We start from the raw sequence: 22,223 nt of genomic DNA, 5'->3' as shown, positions 1-22,223 counted from the left end.
TTTTTCAGGTTGTTCTAGTCATACTTTGTGAGTTTGACTAGATGGGCCTTCCCAGACAATAAATTGAGCCCTGACGAGTGAAACGGGCACTTGTATTTTGATTACCAACGAGCCTACACGCTGCTATCACCGCCGATGAGTTACCACTTCTTTGTGCCGCCGCAAGTCAGCCCGATAAAGATTAAATTTTTGTTTAACCTAATCGCTGTACTTGTTCTTTTCAGAATATTCACTACCACGTATCAATATTATTTCGCAAATGCCCTCAGGCAGCAATTGAAGTCTTAATTGCGGTGAGCATTACCGGAATTATCTTTTTTGTACGTACAGATAATGTGTAAGTGGCCAAGCAACAGCGTCTTTCCTTCGTTGTCCACATCCCTTAAGGGAAAAATTGTGGACTCAGTTTTCAGCAAGAATGATTGTGGTTGTAGAGAAGGGCAATATTGCTTCTAAGAATAAACTTGCTTAATTTTTATATATAGTCTGTCTCCGCGATAATGCGCTTTTCACGCTGCATCTACGACATGAAGAAACATTGTCACACCAAGTTCTAGCGGTAACAACAATCTCCAATTTGTTCTAAATGTTGTCGGCGTGTTGTTGTTCAAAGATATAAACATTACTTACATAAGGTTGTGGTGCATATAAGCATTCCAGGAGAGTGAATGGCCCGAGATGGGAAAGAAGGGTTGTATAATATGAAGAAATCGCCATCCTGCAGGCGCGAGGAGTGCTTTCAAACCGCTCCCGCCTTGCCCGCTTTCTTGGAGCGCTTTTTGCTGGAAGATCATGACCACATTTCGTATTTGTTTTTTGAACTGTTCATAACTTGCGTGAATATCGCTCTATTAGTTTGCATGAGGTTAGTGCTTTCGCTAAAGCAACAGTTTATATTAAAGCTGTGCACATTGGCACAAGATACATCAAGAGCAAATTGCTTGAAGTAAACACACTAACTGAAACAACCGAAGAATAGCTTGACATCATATTCATGACAGAAACATATTCGCAATACTTATTAAAGCAATAAAGAGAAGGTGGAATTGTGATTTATTTAAAGGAGTCAGTTGCACATTTGGTTATTTATATATGCTGGAAATCAATGCTGGGGTAGAATGCCATACTATTCGTATTGACAAGATAACTGTGTCTGTCCTAGAGGCCATTGAGTGGCAACATAAATATGTACAGTCTGTTTTTTTAGCACTTGCTCCCAGTTACCGGTTTCCAAAATGAAGTATTTGTACTGATTTAGAATGTGAACATGAACAATGTAAGGGACAAGATGAACTGCATTTGAAAAGTAGAGGGGACCGTATGGAGGCCGAGTTTCAGTCGCCCAACACATAACCAGCTCGAGCACACCTCTCGCGAACGCGATCACTTAGACCTCATCACAGCTTAGTGCGCAAGTAGCTCGAGCCAGACTAATTTTATTTTCCAAATTTATTTCCAAGAACGCTAAAAGGTTGTCTGACGTGACAGGGCAAAGGCATACACTGCCTGAAGAGGCCACGCCACCCCGATGACAGGTGTCACCACCAAATACAAAAATCAGAAGAAAGCATTCATATGATATGACACAAATTCATTTTTTTACATAAATAATAAAAGCACGGCTTTAAACGTATGTGAGTTATGCTACAAAATAAACCACGGGTATAACCATGGTTGAAGTACAAAAATCACATATTCCAGACAGAAATAGGAGTATATTAAATTTCATCATTCAAGGCTCATCTATTACCATTTCTGTAAACCATATTTGCGCTTAGAGATACGTGTCACCCCTTGCGGACGGAGGAAAAAACTTTATTGTCCGACCGGTAAAGGGTGCTTACAGGAAACACCCCGCCTAAACAATGACCGTTAGCCGTTGAGCTTCTGCGGCGTCTTTGGCCAGTCGGATCAGATGGAGTTGAGTCTACGGGTCGGAGCTCTAGAGTAGTGCATCCTAGTGTTCATGGTTTTAATGAATGACTCTCTTCTGAAGCACAGCAGTTTCTGATCATATGATTTAGATAGGTTCATTCGTTACATATTTTGCATATCTCAGAGTATTCATCTTCATAAGAGAAGCTACATATTTTGGGTTTTGGAAATCAGTTGTTTTGCAGTCGCCTCCAAACCGATGCCTGTTTTTAGTGGTTTATGCGCAGCTGAGTAATTTAGCCGGGCAAGGCTGTAGTGCAGCCACATTTCTCTACACTTGACCAGCCTGTCTTTGTTCGTGAAACGCTCGACTGGTCAGAGCGACCAGATGGAAAAGTAAGACCTCGCGCTAGTTTATGGGCAGCATCGTTTTCAGGAAGAGAGGCGTGAGCAAGACTCCATACTATGCCAGTTTGCCTACCTTTTTGGATGTTACACAATGTTCACTCTACATGTGAGGCAACGTGTCCCACGGTGTAATCATTGATTGGTTGACTGCTGTTTGGGATCGCTGACGATGTTTTTGCCGAAAATTGTGCTACTTCTATGGCGGCCTCATCCACCGTGCTTGTATGAGTCGTGGTAGCCTCCCCGCTCATAAGTAGGTTGCCCTATTGGTTTGTAGCGGCCTCTATTATTTTGTCTCTGACACAGGCAGCCGCGCACATGCACCCCCAATTTGTTATTACGAAAGAGGTCTTCCAGAGTTCTGGCTCTATCTGGCCCACATTCCGTGCGGTGTTTGTGGTGCATTTTGAGGTGTACTTTTGTTATACCCTGTTAATCGAAGTTGATCTTTAGCTTGTCAAAGATGAATGGGCAGTTGGTGTGGCAAAGAAGCGTTCATGTTGAGGGGTGAAAACTCCTTTTATATTCTCTCCTAGCGCATTGCATAAGCTTAGACCTAGACGTCGCTGTTTGTACGTCCAGATTGGAAGCATTATTGTATGTTTTTATTTATTTATTTATTTATTTATTTATTTATTTATTTATTTATTTATTTATTTATTTATTTATTTATTTATTTATTTATTTATTTATTTATTTATTTATTTATTTATTTCCAATACTTTAAAGACCTCAAGAGTACGAGGTTTTACATGAGGAATAGGCTTGACAGGATTATCGCGATTAAAAGAAAATATTTTCAATGGCGGTTTTAAATGGCCTGCATTAGAATGAACGACAATGTCAGCTGGAAGATCGTTCCAACCGATCGCAGTAATTAAAAAAATGATTTGAGGTGCATTGTCGTTAGGGGGCTATGTGGCGAATGAACGGTTAATGAATTGCTGATGCGATTGGATGTCCGGTGAATCGACGTGATGATTGCAGGGCTAGGTGATGAGGCACAATAAAATTTACGAAATAAAGAGTCTAAATATTTTAAGGCGCGCTTGTAAGCTTGGTAGACCGGTATTACCTTTTAGATTAGTGATGCTTGTATCGCGATAATAGTCACAGACGAAAAATCTAGTTGCACGGTTTTGGATTAGTTCAATGGCATAGATATCAGATTTTGAAGATGCGGGTCCCACAATGCGCATGCGTACTCCGATTTGGGCCTTACAAGAGTTACACAAGCTAGCTATTTTACGGAAGATGGTGCCTGAGCAAGGCTACGTCGAAGGTAGTTGTGTGCGGTTAGCATCATTAGTAACGGATGTAATGTGAGAATGCCATGTATAATGGCTGGAAATTGTGACACCTAAGATATTTTAAGAATACCGAGGAAATAGTAGTTTTATTTATAAGTAGTTGTGCGAAGAATAATGGTGGCAACTGTGGAACGTAATTAGTGCCGTTTTATTAACATTAGGGGTCAATAACCAATCTCGACACCATTCCTCAACTTATACCAGATCTGGCCTGAAGAGCCAAATTATCATTAGGAATTTGTATGGGATGGTAACTAACACAATTATCAGAAAAAAGGCGGACATTAGAAGAGATGTAGCTGGATAGGTCACTAATATATATAAATAAAAGAGGACTAATACGGTACCTTGGGGTACACCGGTGAGAACAGGAATAAAACTGGACGAGTAATTGTTAGCGAGAACTGGGAGCGGTTATTAAGGCAATATTTGATCCAATTAAATGCAGACGTGTTTAAGTTGATTCTTGAAAGTTTTAGCAATTGTCGCTTGTTACCTGTGCTCACTTAGGCTCACTAAGAAAAATTTGGTCAAACTGTGGGCTCACTCTCACTCTCACTCTAGCTCACTAGCGCTGGGCTCATTCACACTCATGAACTCGAACACACTCAGGTTGACGACTCACTCGGTGCACGCCCATAAACTCAAACTCACGCAGCATGGCGACTCACTAGGGCTCACTCAGACTCATAACTAATATGGGCTCACTCACTCATTTAAACTCATGATTCATCTGAGTCTGACAAACTCATCTGGGCTCACTCATTTAGACTCACGACTCATCTGAACTCAGACTCTTCTGGACTCAATCATTTAAGCTCGCGACTCCTTTGAAATCACTCATTTCAAATCATTTGCTCATCCATCTGGACTCCAATTTCTGCTCATAACTCATCTGGATTAACTCATTTTAACTCACGACTCATCTGAAGTCAATCATTTCGACTCATCCAAACTCACCAATCTCGACCAACTCATTTTGACTGACGACTCATCTGTGCTCACTTATTTCGACTCAAGACTCATGTGAATTCAATCATTTCGACTCATCTGAACTTAGACTAACCTGGAACCACTAATTTCAACCCAGGAATCATTGAGCTCACTGTTGTCAACTCCTGACTCTTTCAGACTGATTTATTTCAACTCACGACTCATCTTGACTTAATCATTTCCACTCACGGCTGATCTCAGCTTATCCTTTTCGTTTCACCACACTTCTCGATTCAGTAATTTCCACTCACAACTCATACGCACTGTCATTTAGACTCATCTACACTTATTCATTCATCTTTCTCAATCGAATTTATTTGCGCATTTATATTCACGGCTGACTTTAACTTTGGCTGATGCTTATACGCACACCGGAGAGCTGCATTGCGTTTACATCCAATGGTGCAGTTTTGTGACAAATTGAACATTTCAGAGGAGGCTATTACGACACCTCTACAATTAGCACTTATATATTGTATTTATCGGTCTGAAATATTACTATTGTAATTAGCAACAATTTGGTGCCACCTTATAATAGATCACCATTGATATGTATGGTTATGTATATCGCTTTCCAGTACTGTTTCATTTCGAAAGCACTAAAGGTCACCACCACGGATCAAGAATCTTGTCTGTCTTTTTTCTTTTTTGTGTGTTTGTGTGTGTACGTGTCTGTGTGTGTACGTGTGCACGCCATTTTTCTGAGGAGCAAAATTGCTTCGTGAGGTCGCAAGCACGTGACCTCGCGCAGATAATTCAAACTAATTGCAATATAAAGAAAATCTGGCCTCGGCCTATTTGAATACTAATCAGTGTCCTAACTAATGCCAGCACTACAAACACAATGGAGACATCTAGGTTTGGCCGCGTGCCATGAAATTTGGCCCTGCCAGCGCCGAAATCCTACCCTTGCTGATCTGAACCAGAACCGATGACTAAACTTACTGACTACGGCGAACACGATGGTGACTTCCAAATTCAGCTAGGGCCACCTCACCATGTAGGCTACACCAACGTGTTGGACACCTCCAATATAGATCGACATATACTGTCAAATTTGACCTCAGCCGATTGGATTAAAATCAATGTTCAACATAGCTCGACTGCAGGGAACACGTTGATGACCTCCAAATTTGGCACAGCTAACCCCCGAATTTCGCCCAGCAAGCCCAAATATGATCGGGTGTCCCTCCCAACCCTGACCAATGTTTCTAGGAGTGAGGAGTGAAGAAACGTGTTTAGGGGGCGCAGTCAAGATGGTTTGTGGTCAATGGGAGAGGGACAAAGAGATTTGAAAAAGCGGGGATATGAAGGCTGGACAGATAATCCCTCTGCCATACTGCGTTGCAATAGCAACCTGGGTTTCTAAACTGTCTTGTTTCGTGCACACCGCATACGGCTTCGGCCGATTTCGACCAAAATTCTAAAAATGCTGCCCATCCTATTTGGCCCACGACGAAGCGAAATGCATTGTTATCTCCAAACCTTGCGAAGGACGCAACAAAATTTGGTCCACCCACCGCTGAAATTTGGTTTTGATCAATTTGCGACAAACTTCATATTCAGCCATAACTGATAGCCCCCGACACAGTTGTGACTTCCAAATTTGGCCACGGACATTTCTAATATTTGTTCCGGGCCATCACTCAAAAAGCACGTGCTTTCGCGCTATAACCGGTTTAACAGAGACAGCTCCTGCGAATTTGTGTTTCTGTTCTGTCCTTTGCCACAAGAAAACTGTGAGGTTTGAAATCGCGCGTTTTTACCCACTAAATCATCTGTTACTTTTCCGAAAACAAGTGACAACGTTTTGCAGCATAAGCGTAAAACTGTTATTTAAGGTAGTAATGCACTATATGTTCCTGTCAGCATTTCTTCCATGCAACTCTTTCCCCTTTTTTATTCCTTAACAGATGTCCTCTACACTATTGTGTGCACTTTGTTTTTCAGGGATGCGCCTCTGTTCTCTTGACAGCACTTCTTAAACCCGAGTAAATATTGTGGCTTTTACTGTGCGTTTGAGACCAGTCAACCACCTCGGTGGGTACAGTTGCCCTCAAGCTGCGGACTCCGATCAAGAATGGCGGCATTCACGTTTTCAGAGTGGTGGAGCGAGCACCTTACCTCCGCAAGGAGGCTCTCGTTTCAGAAAACAAGACCCCAAGTTAACAAAATAGATATTAATTGCCATCTTCCTCCAGCAAAAGAGCCAACTAACCTCTCCCTGGGACGGCTAAAAAACAAGAATCAATATGAATAATGACTCTGTAAGCACGCCCTACTCCGGAGTAACGCTGTGTTTCTAGCGCTGTCCACGGGATAGGGTCACAAAGAGTGGGAAGTCAAGGTACAGTACTCACGGATTGAAATAGGACACTCGGAGCGCGTGGCCGTCGCTGCATGCAGCGCCACCCGTAGATGCTCATGGAACCGAGGTGCTGCATTGTGGTATAGGGTGAGGGGGAGAACATCTAAAAACCAGAACTGCTCCTTCCGGTCGCAAATAAGCCGGCCTGTTGTTCACCACACTGCCTTGCATGCAGCGACGGCCACGCGCTCCGAGCGTCCTATTTCAATCCGTGAGTACTGTACACTGAGCTCTACAAAACATATTGGCAAACAGCGCAAACCTAAACACAAGACAGAGACAAGAAGGAACCCAGTCGGAAAAGCTACAAAAACGTTTCTGATGTTACGACAAAATTTTTGCGCGGTTTTTGACGGGAAACTTGTTGTGACAACAGGACATTCTGTAGTAACATAGGAAATTTCTGTAGTTACAACAAAAAAGTGCTAAAGAACTACTGACAACAGAAATATACTGCAGAAAAGTACTACAGAATTACAGAAAAATCTGATGGTTAAGACAGAACAACAGGATATTTTGTCGTATTTTAGCAATGTTCTGTAGTTTTTGACTCGGAAGCATCACGAGTAGTGACTATCAACTGAAATTTTAATGAACAAAACAAGCAAGTATAATGTGCTTCCTCCACACGTCACACCCACATGAGCGCAAGGTCACACATGGCGTGGATGTGAGGTGTGCAGGTTGCACTTTATATTTGTTCGTTTTCTTCATTACAACCAGTTCAGAGTCACAGCTTGTGGTGTTTCTTTCTCGTCTCGATCTTGAGTTTAAGTTCGCGCAATTTTTCACTATGAACCTCCACCAACTAGCCTAAACTTCTGCTTAGATACAAAAGATCACAAACAAAAGCAGCACACCTACCACCCCTACTCGGCGGGATGCGCTCATGCCCAAAGGCGGACGTCGTATAATGTCCGCGAGCGAGACATCCGATGCACACGAGCCAAATAGCACATGGCAGCTTTCTGGGCGTGATCTCGCGCCGAAAGTCACCAAATAAAAGGATTGGCAACATATTGGAATGGCACGCCGAGAGAAAACTTCCGCAGACTAGTGACACTGATGGCGTAGGCGCGTCGACATCTCGACCAGACCTCAAACCTGATAACACTGATGAAGGGAAAAAAAATTCATCCTTGTGCACTTTACTCTATTGCTTTTTCTGGTGTGAAATATTTATAGCCGCCATTTTGAAGCTCCGTGCCGTTCCGACATAACGCCCTCCCTCCACTTTGCCGGTATACTTTTGGCGCGTGAAGGGGGCCTTTACGGGTTTTACGGTCACAGAAAGATTTCGGCTTCACAAAATCTGCCGTCTCTTGTTTTGACTCCTGGTGAAGCAATGAACACAACCGAAACAATTGCCAAAAGACTGGAGAAGCAATTCTCGTCTGCACTTCTTTCACTCTCAATGTCTATAGTGCCAAATAATCGAGTTAATTATGACGCTCAAATTACGCTTTCTGAGCTTTATCCTATAGTGATGAGATTGCAAGCTGCTGCTCCTGTCACTTAGTAATGCAACTTCGAAAATGATATCGATGCTCTTTGAGTAGTCTCCTGACTTTTTATTAGAACTAGGAAACTGCTTCCTCAAAAATGCGGATACACCAGAAAGGAATTTGCCGAAGTGATTCTCTTAATTAAAAACAATGGTGGTGCTTATCGTACGGATAATATTAGACCAATTTTATGAACATAAACATTGTAGAAATAATTGAAAGGATCATAATACTACGTATTTCGGACTTCATCAACCAAGATAATAACTTCATCCCTAGCCGAATCGGATTCCGTCCTAAATGTTCCATCTCGAATGCACATACCGACTCCGAGAGTCGAGTTTTCTTTGGGTGGCGCCAAAATTATGCGCACTGCCTTGCTAAAAGAGTTAATTGTTGGGCTATTTGGCGATCACTCTCAAATTTCATCTTGTTAGCGCCAAGGACAGGAAACACAGAAGGAAGACACGTACACCACAGGCGCTAACATTAGATATAGGCAAAGCTTATGATTGCGATGAACACAGCTTTCTTTTTTTGCAAAACTGCACACTTCAGTTTTCACATTATTCAGTACCATGAATATCTGCACTCAATCAAAACCGCGAGGTTTTCTGCGCATTATAATAACTTGCAGGTACGAGCACTACAGGGGAGTTCTCAAGGAACAGTACTCTCACGTTCGCTTTTAAATTCCCTGATGATATTTTTTTTTATTTTTATATCGCGTTCTTTGCGGCTGCATCAATTATCCAATTCCTTTATGACCGCTTGCAATCGTACCTTAACCAATTAACTCTATTGAGAATTAGTTGTGTGGCTTGCGACTCACGTTAAATGTGATTTCGTCCTTGTTTTCAGTATAAATGATCCAGCGAGTCTGTCTTTAATGCATCAGCAACAAACAATGCCTCAGGTTAGATCTTTTAAATATCCAGGCGTCAGTTAGAATACTCGGCCGCTGCGCGGGAGGAGAGAGCGCCGAAGCGCTAGTCCGCTCTCCTCGTTTTTTGCTGGTTTGAGCCTTTGTTAGCGTTCGTGTGTGTGTGTGCATGTACGTGTGTGTGTGTGTGCGTGCGTGTGTGTGTGCGTGAGTGCGTGTGTGTGCGTGTATGCGTACATGTGTGTGCGTGTGTGCGTGCGTGTGTGTGCGTGCGCGCGTGTTTGAGTGTGTGTGTATGTGCGTGCGTGCGTGCCTGTGTGTGTGTGTGTGTGTGTGTGTGTGTGTGTGTGTGTGTGTGTGTGTGTGTGTGTGTGTGTGTGTGTGTGTGTGTGTGTGTGTGTGTGTGTGTGTGTGTGTGTGTGTGTGTGTGTGTGTGTGTGTGTGTGTGTGTGTGTGTGTGTGTGTGTGTGTGTGTGTGTGTGTGTGTGTGTGTGTGTGTGTACTGCGTTTTTTCGAGCGGACGCACCCAGCCGGTCGTCAGAGATGGTGGGTCCGAAAGGGGGGAGAAAAGGTGTATTGTCAGGTCGTCGAGCGGAGCCGGCGCGGACCCATTGAAGTGTGAAAAAATAGGCGGGCGCCTTAATGGGACGAGTTCCATGGACGTTCGCATTTTGTCGCTCACCGCGGCTGGCTACTTGGACCCTAATGGAGAGATCGCTGGGGTCATTTGTTTAAGCACACTCCATCGGAAAAATTTGCGGGATCGTACATCGGGAGTGCATGTGTACAGCGCTTCTCGAGAGAAAGCGACAGAAAGACGGGTCCCGGCTTTGGATCTAAAAGTCTGTGAGCGCTGTGCGCCGCTCGGATGCCGTGTGCCGCTTTGTCCCTGTGATGGAATCGTCACGTTCCGTGACCCCTGTAAGCGGCGGCATCGAGGGTTCACCGAAAAGTAGGAGGGCGAGAAAGACGTTGGTATTTGGGCCCACTTCCGCACTGTCTGGGGGACAAGCGCGTGTGCGGAAGCGGTTCTTTTGATCCCCGCTCGGTTAACGGCCGGTGGGGTCCAAGTGCCACCAATGTACATCGTGGGCAAAGGCGGAGGCTGTGTTTTGTTTTCTTTTGTTCTCCGTCCATGCATTCGTGAGTGTCTGCATGCGATCTGTACACAGTGCGATGCTGTTTCGCACTTTGTATCCTTTCCTCGACTGCAGTCCTCATTCGACGATTGCCCTGTAAACAGGCGGAACCTTTTTTATATGACAAGGGATAAACAATATCATTCATCCTTCAAACGCATCACAATTTCACATCTACATCTGGGAAAATACGAATACGTGGCGAGTATTTTTTCATCGTGTTAGGGCGCGTTTTTTTTTTTTACTGCTACAGAGATATCTCGTGTGGCGCCACATGTGATAGTTTTTTTTCAGCTTCGCATGTTGCTAGCGGAGCACCGGCGGCAATATTTCAGTTCTCGCTACGCCTTTTGCATATACAAACCCTAAATAAACATCGCATCGCTGTTGATATGCAGCGATCGATGAATAGTTCGGCGGGAAGCGACGTGTTTTGAGTTATGCTCGTGCATAGTTGCTACGTTCCTGTGGAAAGGCGAATTTATTCCCTGCACTTTCGCGTTGCAGGCTCGTCATCAGGTGGAGATATGAACATGCAAGAAAATGCAGGAACACGTGCAGCGATTGGTGCTTGTATAACTAATACATACGCCACGGGAGCCCATGTAGAGGTCGATAATGAAAAATAAATTTGAAAAATGCTTTGTTGCTTTTGAATCTTGATCCTATTTTGCAACCTCATGTGTATAGCACACTTTGCCGTTACAACCTTGCATGAGCAAATCCTGATGGTTATGAGAGCATCAAACTCCTATATCATGGTACACAGGGCCTGGTAACAACTTCGAAAACTCCTAATGAATGTCCCACATGTGATATACCGTAGTTAATGGAATCTATTAATGAGAAAATGACCTATATACAAATCCTGTGCGTCATACTAGAAGTCCTGCTTGTTTCTTCATGGTTCCTTCAAGCCCCACATCGGCTCCTGCATACTTCTCTATTATTTCATACATCATCATCATCATCCTGACTATACCCACTGCAGGGGGAAGGCCTGTCCTATATTTCTTCAGTTGACCCGGTTTTGTGCTAGCTGCATCCACTTGACCCCTGCGAACTTCTTAACCTCATCCGCCCACCGAACTTTCTGCCGCCCCCTTATACGCTTTCCTTCCCTTGGAATCCAGTTTGTTACCCTAAGCGACCATCGGTTATCCTGTCTTCGCACTACATCTCCTGCCCATGCCCATTTCTTCTTCTTAATTTCCGCTAGAATGTGAGTAACTTGAGTTATTTCTCTGACCAACTCTGCACGCTTCCTATCTCTTATTGCTACCACTACAATTTTTCGTTCCATAGCAGTTTGAGTTGTCCTCAACTTAAGTAGAGCCCTCTTGGTTAGCCTCCACATTTCAGCCCCATAGGTGAATACAGGTAAGATGCAATGTTGTATACTTTTCTCTTGAGCGATACCGGAAAGCTGCTGGTCATAATCTGCGGGTGCTTGCCAAATGCGCACCATCCCAACCTTATTCTTCTCGTTATTTCCTTTTCATGGTCCGGATCTGCGGTTACTACCAGTTCTAAGTAGGCATATTCACATACTACTTCCAGTGCGTCGCTACCTAACGTAAACTGTTGTTCCTTCCAGAGGCAGTTGAACATTACCTTAGTCTTCTGCATAATGATTTTCAAGCCTACCGTTCTACTTTTCCTGTCTACGCCATTCATCATTATATGCAGTTCATCCCCTGAGTTACTTAGCAAGGCAATGTCTTCAGCGAATCGCAGATTACTGAAGTATTTTCCATCAACCCTCATCCCTGGCTGCTCCCATTCCACGTCTCTGAATACTTCCTCTAAGCAAGCTGTGAATAGTACTGGGGAGATCGTGTCTCCTTGCCTAGCACCTTTCTTTATGGGAATTTTATTACTTTCTTTATGCAGAACTATGGTTGCTGTGCAGCCACTATATATATCTTCCAGCACTTTCACGTACGGCTCGTCTACCCCCTGATTTCGCAATGCCTGCAGCACCGCCGAGGTTTCAACTGAGTCAAATGCTTTTTCGTAATCAACGAATGCTATGTATGAGGGCTGGTTATATTCCGAGCATTTTTATATCACCTGGCTGATAGTATGGATATGATCGACAGTAGAGTACCGTTTCCGGAAACCTGCTTGATCCTTTGCTTGATTGCAGTCTAAGGTTGTCCTGATTCTATTAGCGATTACCTTAGTAAATACCTTATACGTAACAGACAGTAAGCTGATTGGTCTGTAATTTTTAACCTACTTATAGTCGCCTTTCTTATGAATGTGAATGTTTCCATTCTTCCATGGTTCCGGTACCGTCGATGACACCAAGCACTGCGTATACAGGGTGGCCAGTTTATCTATCACGATATCCCCTCCATCCTTAACAAATCTGTAGTTATCGGATGCTCTCCAGCTGATTTCCCCCTTTTCATAGTTTCTAATGCTTTCTTGACCTCGTCCTTCGTCACTGGTGAAACGTCTGACTGTTTTTCCCTACCGCCAATCTCATTACGGTCCTGAATACTTTGACTACTGTAGAGGTCTGCATAAAACTCTTCATCTAATTTGATTACCTTGTAAATATTCGTGATGACGTTACTCGCCTTGTCCCTTATCGCATACATATGGTTTTTGCTGATGCCCAATTTCTTCTTTACCGCTTTAAGGCTTCCCCCGTTCTTTACAGCATGCTCAATTTTTTCCTTTTTATACTTAGTTATATCGGCCAACATGCGCTTATTGATTAGCTTTAATATTTCGGCCAATTTTATCTGGTCCGTTGGATTGGAAGCTTTTATGCTCTGGCGTTTCTTAATCAAATCTTTCGCTTCCTTAGACAGCTTACCGGTATCCTCTCTAACTATCCTACCGCCTACTTCTACAGCGCACTCAGTAATGATATCTCTGAAATTATTGTTAATTGCTTCTAGGGCAATGTCCCGATCCTCGGGTAGAGCTGAATATCTGTTCTGTAGCGAGATCCTGAACTTTTCTGCCCTCCTCCTCACCGCTGATTCGTTGGTGGGTTTCTTTCTTACTAATCTCTTCATTCCTTCTTTAGATTTCTGCTAATTCGGGACCTCAACATCCTGTGGTCACTGCATCGCACTTTCCCGATTACCTCTACACCTTGCATGATGGCGGGGTATGAACACAGTATGACGTAAATATCAATTTTAGTCTCCCCGCTAGGACTTGTTCATGTCCATTTCCGGTTCTTCCGTTTGCTGAAGAAGGTATTCATAATTCTTAAGTTATTACGCTCTGCAAACTCAACTAGTAACTCCCCCCTGCTATTCCTAGAACCAATGCCATAGTCACCTACTGCCTGGTCTCCTGCCTGCTTTTTCCCTACCTTGGCCCTGAAGTCGCCCATTAGTACAGTATACTGCGTTTACATTTCGCATTGCCGATTCTACATCTTCTTAGAACTGCGTGGTCATAACTACATGTGGGTGTATAGGCCTGTACAACCTTCAGTTTATAACGCTTATTAAGGCTAATTACAATGCCTGCCACCCTCTTAATTCATCTATATTACCCGCTATATACTTATTGACAAGGAAACCTACGCCTAGTTCTCGCTTCTACGGTAAACCTCGATAACACAGTACATGCCCATCCTTCAGTACAGTGTATGCCTCATTCGGCCTCCTAACCTTACTAAGCCCTATGACATCCCATTTCATACCCTGCTAAACTAGCTTCACTAGTTAGGGTTCTAGCATTAAACGTTGCCAGGGTTAGCTCCCAATGGCAGCCTGTCCAGCGGAGCCAGGAATTCTTAGCACCCCCTGCTGCGTCCCAGGTCTGACTGCCGCTAGGGTCAGTTGTTCCGCAGCCGCTGATGACTGAGGGCAGGGGTTTTATGCAACTAGTCTTGAGTGGTTGCGGCCAATTACTGCGCCAGGGTGGCCAACTCCTGTTCTGGTGAGTGAGTGCGTTGCCGGAGGTGTTAACCGGCATCAGGTCGCACCCCAGACCTGTTTATGCAATTTCATCGACACGCGGATTTTTTTTTATCCGGTGGAGAATTGCGCGGCACCGGGATTGGAGCCCCGGTCCTCTTGAATGTGTGGTGGATGTTCTACCGCTACACCACCGCTGCACTTTACAGAAACTATAAAAAAAATGCATATAGCTTTTTTTTTATTAGGGGATCATTTCGTTGTTTAAGCACAAACAAAATAAAAATTTATTGTATATCTTTTACAGCAGTAAGCAAATTTCAAGCTGTAGTTTTTGCATTTGAGCATCATATGCATCACTGTAAAAAGAAATTAAATATTTCAGCTGTCCATTAACATTTTTCAGCTTTGATTAAGAAAAAAGAAAGCTATGCGTTTTTCTTCTGATCCATACAAATCTGGAAACTGGTAGACCATTTAGATGCACTTCTTAATGTATTATTAGAAGTATTTGCTATGTAATTGAAATAAATTTGAAGCCGAATTTCTAAAATTTTGAATACCCTCAACTGCTATAATTGTGAATAAAAGAAATCAAAAGCAATTTGGCCCGTGCTCAAAACAGACCTACAGCATTGCGGTATTTATTTTCCAATAAAGTATGACGAGTGACCCAAGTAAATTAGCTTCACTGGTGATTTTCGCTGGCAGGTTTATTGTCAGCTCCAAAGGATCCTCTGAGAACACTACAGAACCTGCACAGCATCGATTCGAATGTCTGAGTTTGCCTCCTGCCGTTGTGACACTATACGCGTCGGCAATCGTGGACTTTGCCTGAACTCGCGGAGGTAGCGTATTTGTATAGCGTATTCAGCCAAGTAATATGAGGCAGCGTTGCAGATTGAAGTTCATCAAGACGACGATAGGCACTGCACAGCACAAGTCAGTGCGGCGTTTGGAACTTGAACTCGATGATGTTTACTTCAAGCGCGACAGAGCAAGTTTAAAGCGACGTGATAGTCTATGACGGTAATAAAGCGATCGCGCGCTTGGGCAAAGAAACTGTTCTTTTCGTTCTAGGTGCGTTCGAAACGCCATCATATCCGTGTTTTTTTTTTTTTTTTGCTTAAGTGCCAATCCTCGCGGATACGCCCTGATGACACTCTGCCGATACGTTTTGTCGTCATCCTCTGGTGCAGCCATTCTTTAGACAACATAGGCTCTCGCGTTAAAAATGACTCAAAAATCCACCAATGCAGAACCGTCGTCGTCGACTTATGATGCATTTCCGTAGACTCATAGGTACGCTATCTGGCGAATAGAAAGCACTTTCAGCGTGTTTTATCTTTTTAAACATGCTAAGGGGGTGGGAAATCCAAATCAATAAAGGATGATATATCGATTTATCTGTACCAAGAAAATGTGGAACCTTTCATCGTGGGCTACAAATGATAACATGGCTAAGGTGCCACTACCGGACATGGCTGTAATCAGGGGTTCATGAAATGCATCAGAAATGCTGGCATCGATAGTATATTATAAATAAATGCAACATCTTCCAGAAAGAAGTGTCAAAGTCTACATCTGGTAAGAAAACTATAGAAAGCTGGGTTCGAAATAATTTTCTTAAGAATAAACTGCCTACTTTTGCATCGTGCGAAGCAAATTGTGGCACTGCTCAGGTCCCGCTTCCAGCCACAACTGCCTGTAGAGCTTCCAGCTAGAAATTGGAAATGCTGCCTTTATTAACAAAGGAGATTTATAATAGTTAACATTTACAAAAAAAATAGATGCTGGAGCATAAACAACACGGAAACTTCATCTTATTAGATATATGGAATATTTGTGTTAAATAACCAAACAAGCCGCGGAATAATTTTGCGACGCAATTTGGACCAGCTCTAGCACACCGCCACCGCATCGGTGAAGAGCTTCTTTGAACTAAGATTCTTTAGCTTTAAAAGCTACCTATGAGAGGTAAACCCTCCGACGAGCGAAGGGTGAGTTGACCAAAGCCTGTTTGTACTCATTTCGCCCCAGGAGCTTCGAGAACGAGGACACGGAAGTGCTTGTACTCATATAGAAAGCTGGTGGGTATGGAACTACAAAGTGGTTTGAATACAGCCCCACTGTAATGCGAGGCGTCTGGCCACTGCCATTGAACACAAACCCTTCGAAAAATATTACAGCCGATTTGTATAGTTAATCAAATGCGAACTGCGTAGCACTGCTTATTCCTGCTATACCTTTCCATTACTTGCAGTCGCGCAGCCCGTTGTCCTGGAGTTTCTACCGCACGTTTCTTCCTCTTCGCTTCGGCATCTTTTTCACGACGACGCTCAGTGTCTTGAGCAGTTTCCTGAGCACGCTCGGCACGTTTCCTCAGTCTTTGTGCTTCTAGATCCTTACACCGTTTAGCTGCAGTATCAGAATCAGTGCCTGCCTTCGTAACCGTTGTACTTCAGCACGTCGAGCACGGCGAACCTGCGCCGCAGTATCGAAATGCCCGGCTTTATCCATTGCGACGTGAAGCAAACGCGCGTCGCAGTAACGTTCTCAGCTTTCCATACATCATCTTCAGAATTGAGCGAAAACAGGCACAATGTACCCCTTTACAATGCACTCGCTGCGGCCGAAAGGTCTGGGGTGGGATCTTAGGGGGAGAGAAAGAGAGAAGGAAACGCGCTTGAAGGCGAAGAGAGCAAGTAAAGACGCGGAGGTTATGAGCTGATGTTGTGACACGGCGGAGCAAGTTATGACACGGAGTTATGAGCAGCTCGGAGCCGAGATTCAGTGAGCACCGCACGTGAACTCCTGTCCGTGAGGGCTGAGGAGTGACTGATGGGAGAGGGGAGATGCCGAAGTTGAGGACGCGCGAGCGACACCATGACTACTCACTCCAGTGTAGCACACGCTTGTGCAACGCTGCCCAGTGATAGCCGCCACGCCCGCAACAGACATGCCCCTCCTTCACAGGATGCATCTATGCGGCCGCTCGACCCCCTCAGTGTTAGGTCACCTGATGCGGGTGTCGCCACTTTCCCTTCCTCCTCTTCAAGTTCAAGGGGAGACCGATCGACAGAAAGAGAGAAAGCGGCTACTGCTGCAGCTGTGTGGCCACTCCGCCTCCTGTTACGTTTCTCCACCGACAAGTGGGACAGCAGACGCGGCCACCGCATAGCAACTGGCAGAACGGCAGAACCGCGAGCGGATCGGCCATTTCGGCGCCGTTCATCGGCCGCGCAACGCTTCCTCCCGCGGACATGTTTCAGCGTGATCCTGCCATGCGCCAAATGTGTGTGCGTGCGTGTGCGTGTAAAACCTGGCCAAGCCTGGAGCTCGAGGGAGAGTGCGTAGCCCTCTCCTGTCTGCAGGAGGAGGAGGAGATGTGGTCGCGCCACCTGCGATTGAGTCATCGCCTTGTCTGAACTTGAAGGGCTCTCTCCCTTTCCCTGTGAACTGGCATGCCTATATAAAGAAGCGGCTGACTCCGCTGCGAGAGAGACTACTTTGACGCGCCGTTGGCACATCGCTAGACACCAGCTGTGTGAGAGTGTCTGTAATCTCTCCGGGTCAGCATCACTGCCCGTTTCTTCATGATGTTGCAGTAAAGGTTGTTTCGTTGGAAGACGCCTCGTCTTTGCTGGGACCGTTCATGCCGTCCGCCGTCCACGGAGCCGCCAGGCCACGCTACCGAGGGGCCGCGCGCCGCACGTAACAACTGGCGTCAGCGGAGAGCTGAGCACGCGAGCCACGACCGTAATAACTGGTGGCACCGGTACGCTACTCAGGCACTCGCGACCCAAACCTAACACTCCTCAATGCTGAGCCACGCAACGCGAGCGTCACCACCTTTTTTCCCCACTTCAAGTTCACTAAATGAGACCGAGAGAGTGAGCGGATACTTAGGTTACCCTCGGTTCCTCTGTAAATGGGGGCCTGTCGGGGCTGCTCGATCACAACAGGTACCATAGACTGGGCCATTAACGACGTTTGGTCCTTCTGGAGTAGAACGGCGTCAGGCTGCAAGGGCTCTAACCCGAATGGGTAGGAGCCTTTGAAGTCGGCGCCTGGCTCAGTGACGTGTAGTCTAGACTGGTCCGTCAGGGCGCCAGGAAATAGGCTGAGGTCTTCGCTTCAAGAAGTAGATCGAATCAAGGGGCAGTACGCCCCCCCCCCCCAGATGTTACAAAAGAAAAGTCAGTCGTAATAAGACTAAAGTCAACTCTTTATTTGGCTAACGTGCGCCCGCATAAGGTGCAAGGGAGTGAGTAAACAGGTGAAAAGGCTTCGGGCAGTGCTTGAAGCTATCAAGTGAACTGGGCTAACTTTAAAAGCAGAGAAATGTTCGCCTAGTAGAAACTGCGGTGCCTAGGTCACATCATTAGCAACGATGGTGTTCGCCGTTACCTAGAGATAACAGCTGCGATCGCACAATTTCCACATCCAGCCGACAAAAAAGCTGTACGCAGGTTACTTAGGCTGTGCATTTACTATCGGCGATCTGACACGAATTTTTCGCGCGTTGCGCAACCATTGCCGCAGCTTGCAATGGCTGACGTACCTTTTAAATGGGAACCGCCGCAAAATGATGCTTTGAAGCAACTTAAGCGCCGCTTACAGTCTTCTCCTGTACTCGGGTACTTCGACGAAAATGCGGAGAAAGAAATGCACACCGACGCAAGCAGTCTCGATCTATGTGCCGTTCTTGTTCAGAAAATTGATGGACAAGAAAAAGTAATCGCGTAAGCTAGTCGTTCCCTCTGTAAACCTGAAGCCGACTATTCGACGACGGAGCAAAAATACCTTGTCATCATTTGGGCCACATCAAAATTTCGCACCTATTTTTACGGACGACGATACAGGATTCTGAGCGACCATCATGCTCTGTGTTGGCTCACTGACTTAAAGATCTCCCCGTCCACCTTGCGCGATGGAGCCTCCGTCTTCAAGAATTCAACATCACAGTCGTCTACAAGTTTGGCCGCAAGCATTCCGATGCAGACTGCTCGTCACGAGCCCCCGTTAACGCGCCGCCGAAGAAAGGCTACGAAGACGCCTTCCTTTGACCAACAAACGCCATCAGGTTTGCACAGGAGCAGCGCTCGCACACTGAGTTGAAAGCGCTAGCTGATTACCTTGAAGGAAAGCTCGCTTTTCCTTCTGCTGTGTTAAGGCGTCAGTTATTGTCATTCGTATTAAACAATGACGTCGTCGTGAAGAACTTCGCAGCCAACAGAACAGCGCAGCTCCCTGTCGTGCTTTAAAACCTCAGAGAAGCTTCTACAGGCGCTGCACGATGAACCGAAAGCGCTGCATCTCAGGTTTGCGCGCACGTTGTACAGGAAACAAAAGAAATAATATTGGCCACACTTACCTGGCGACGTTGCTCATCATGTGAAAACGTGCCGTCAGTGTCAGTGACACAAGACGCAACCATTTAGAGAATCCGATCTACTGCACCAAATACCGCCGCCGTTTAAGCCCTTTCAACTAATTAGGATGTACCTCCTCGGCCCCTTCCCAAATTCATCAGCGAAGAACAAACGGACCATCGTGGCAACCGATTACAGGACCCGTTACGCCGAAGCGAAAGCAATGTCCAACGGTACTGCAGCAGAAGTTGCTAAGCTTTTTGTCGAGCGAATTCTCCCGCTACACGGCTGCCTGAAGCGCTCATAATGGACATATGATATGGTGAGGCTTCCCAAAAAAAACATAAAATAATTTACCTCTGCCCGTGCCGCTAGGTATAACGGGCTTCATCATGGACAGGGGAACAGAATTTATAGCAAAGCTCACCCAAGCCATCTTGAAGTACAGCCAGAGAAGCCACAGGGGGGCGACCACCTACTACCCGCAGATGAATGGACTCCGGAACGTCTGAATAAAACGATACCGGACACGCTCGCCATGTAGGTCGACGCCAAACACAAGACATGGGGCGCAAACCTTGCCGTACGTGATCTTCACGTATAGCACGGCTATCCAGCAGACAACCAGGGCGACCCGTTCAAGCTTGTTTACTGCAGGGAGTCCACGACAACGCTTGACGCTATGCTACCGCACGTGACAGGAGAAAGACGACAACCTCGACGTCGCCGCTTACCTGCATCGTGCAGAGGAAGCCTGACAATTTGCGTATTAAAAACCAGGAGCGCACCGACACCCGGAGATACAACTTATAGCATCGCTACGCTGAGTACAAGCCGGGAGATCAAGTCTGGGCTTTGACGCCGATTCGCCGGCGTGGACTCAGTGAAAAGCCTTTACGCCGATAATTCGGCCCGTACGACGTCCTTAGCCGAGTAGGACAGTTGTACTATGAGTTCATTCCCGACAGCGTCTCAACGGCGACGCGCGCACCCAGAAATTGTGCATGTTGTACGCCTCAAGCAGTATTAGGCGTGCTAAAGTGCTTTCATGCTTAATTATGTAAACTCATGAGCGTTTATGTTGGAACATCGAGGCGATGTTTGTTCAAGGGTGGAGGAATTCCGCGAAACATTCAAATGTTTATTTGTTCTTTTTCGGCAGCTGCCGGCAAGCGGCCTTATCAATCTTTTTCTAGCGTACGAATCAATTCTGTATTATTTGCTTGTTCATGCTCGTTGTCGCGAGATGCGGCTTTATCATTTCCTTTGTTAAGGCAGATAATTCGATAGCGAGAGAGTAGAACTTTTATTACACCAGTGGATGAAGGAGCTCCGACCCTCTATTGCTCGGTATGGATTGCGGGGCTCCGCCTCAGACGCAGGCCGGCAGAAGTTGTTGGCCGGCGGCGTCCCGGCCAGCTCGAATGCCGCTAGCTAGGGCCCAGGTTCCGAGCTGCGCAGCATGGTCTCCCACAGTTGCGGTGTCAGAGTTAGGCCCCTCGCGGGAGAAAAGGGACAGTCCAGGATGATGCATGCCTTTTCGAGTCACAGTTTATATAGTATTCTGATCGTTCTCCTGGGAGCATATGGCTCACCAGGAGTGGGTGCGGAAATGTCCCAGTCTGAAGGTGACGCCAGGCGACAGCCTGCCTGCAGTTTAGGGTAGGGGCCGGTGGAGCAGCCACCTGCCTACTCAGTCGATAGTGTTGTAGAATTTCGCCATAAGATTTCTCACACGCTACGCTCCCCGCTCCAAGCCCCCCTCTCTGCCACCGGCCCGGTGGTAGAGCCCTCGAGCCATGGCATGGGCGGATTCGTTGCCGGGAACGCCAGTGTGCGTCGGAGTCCAAATCAGTAGTACAGTTCTCGAGATTGGATATTGGTGTAATATTCGACTCGCCTGCGGGACAATTAACCCACGACTGTAATTTCGTATGGCAGTTTTGCTGTCCCAGACCGCAAAACACGCCTTCTTCTGGGCGCCGGCTAGAGCTACAGCCACTTCCTCAGCTGTCGCCAGGGATGTAGCTTTCAGGGTGACCGCGGTGATCGGCCTACCCGACCCGGTGTACCTCGAAGGATTACAACAACGCGCTTGTATTTCTACAATGTTACAGGTTACGCTAGTCTCGTTCACGGTTTTATCTAGATTTTTCTGCGCCGCGTTTAAATTGGGCGCTGACGAATGAAATGGGCATTCTTTGTTCGCCGACCACCGAGCACAATTATTTCGATCGCCGCCTAGTTGCTCAGTTCTTTTGCGGGCAAGTCAGCCCAATAAAGATTTGACTTCAGTGTTATTACGATTGTCTTTTCGTTTGTGCCTGCGGGCTTCTCACTGCCACGTGAGAATATAAGTAGTCATTTCTTTTCATTTGTAGACTAGTTTTCTGTTCATTGCGCGTGTTTGCTTTTTCCTTTTGTCATTTGTACGAGTTTTTTGCGCCGTTAAATTAGTGTTGTTTTCTCAAGTG

General features: G+C 45.7%; 1 long non-coding RNA gene across 1 annotated transcript in view; it reads right to left on the bottom strand.

Moving 5' to 3' along the window:
• Positions 1-638: 638 nt before the first annotated feature.
• LOC146187830 (uncharacterized) overlaps positions 639-22,223 on the bottom strand; it is a 53,290-nt gene continuing 31,705 nt past the window's right edge. The window contains exon 3 of the long non-coding RNA XR_014707154.1: positions 639-782. This is a non-coding gene — a long non-coding RNA (uncharacterized LOC146187830). The remainder of the gene's footprint in view (positions 783-22,223) is intronic.

Source organism: Amblyomma maculatum, chromosome 5 (assembly GCF_055883805.1).
Source record: "Amblyomma maculatum isolate TAMU_Amacu chromosome 5, ASM5588380v1, whole genome shotgun sequence".
Taxonomy (NCBI): Eukaryota; Metazoa; Arthropoda; class Arachnida; order Ixodida; family Ixodidae; genus Amblyomma; species Amblyomma maculatum.
This window is presented reverse-complemented; position numbering and strand designations above follow the sequence as displayed.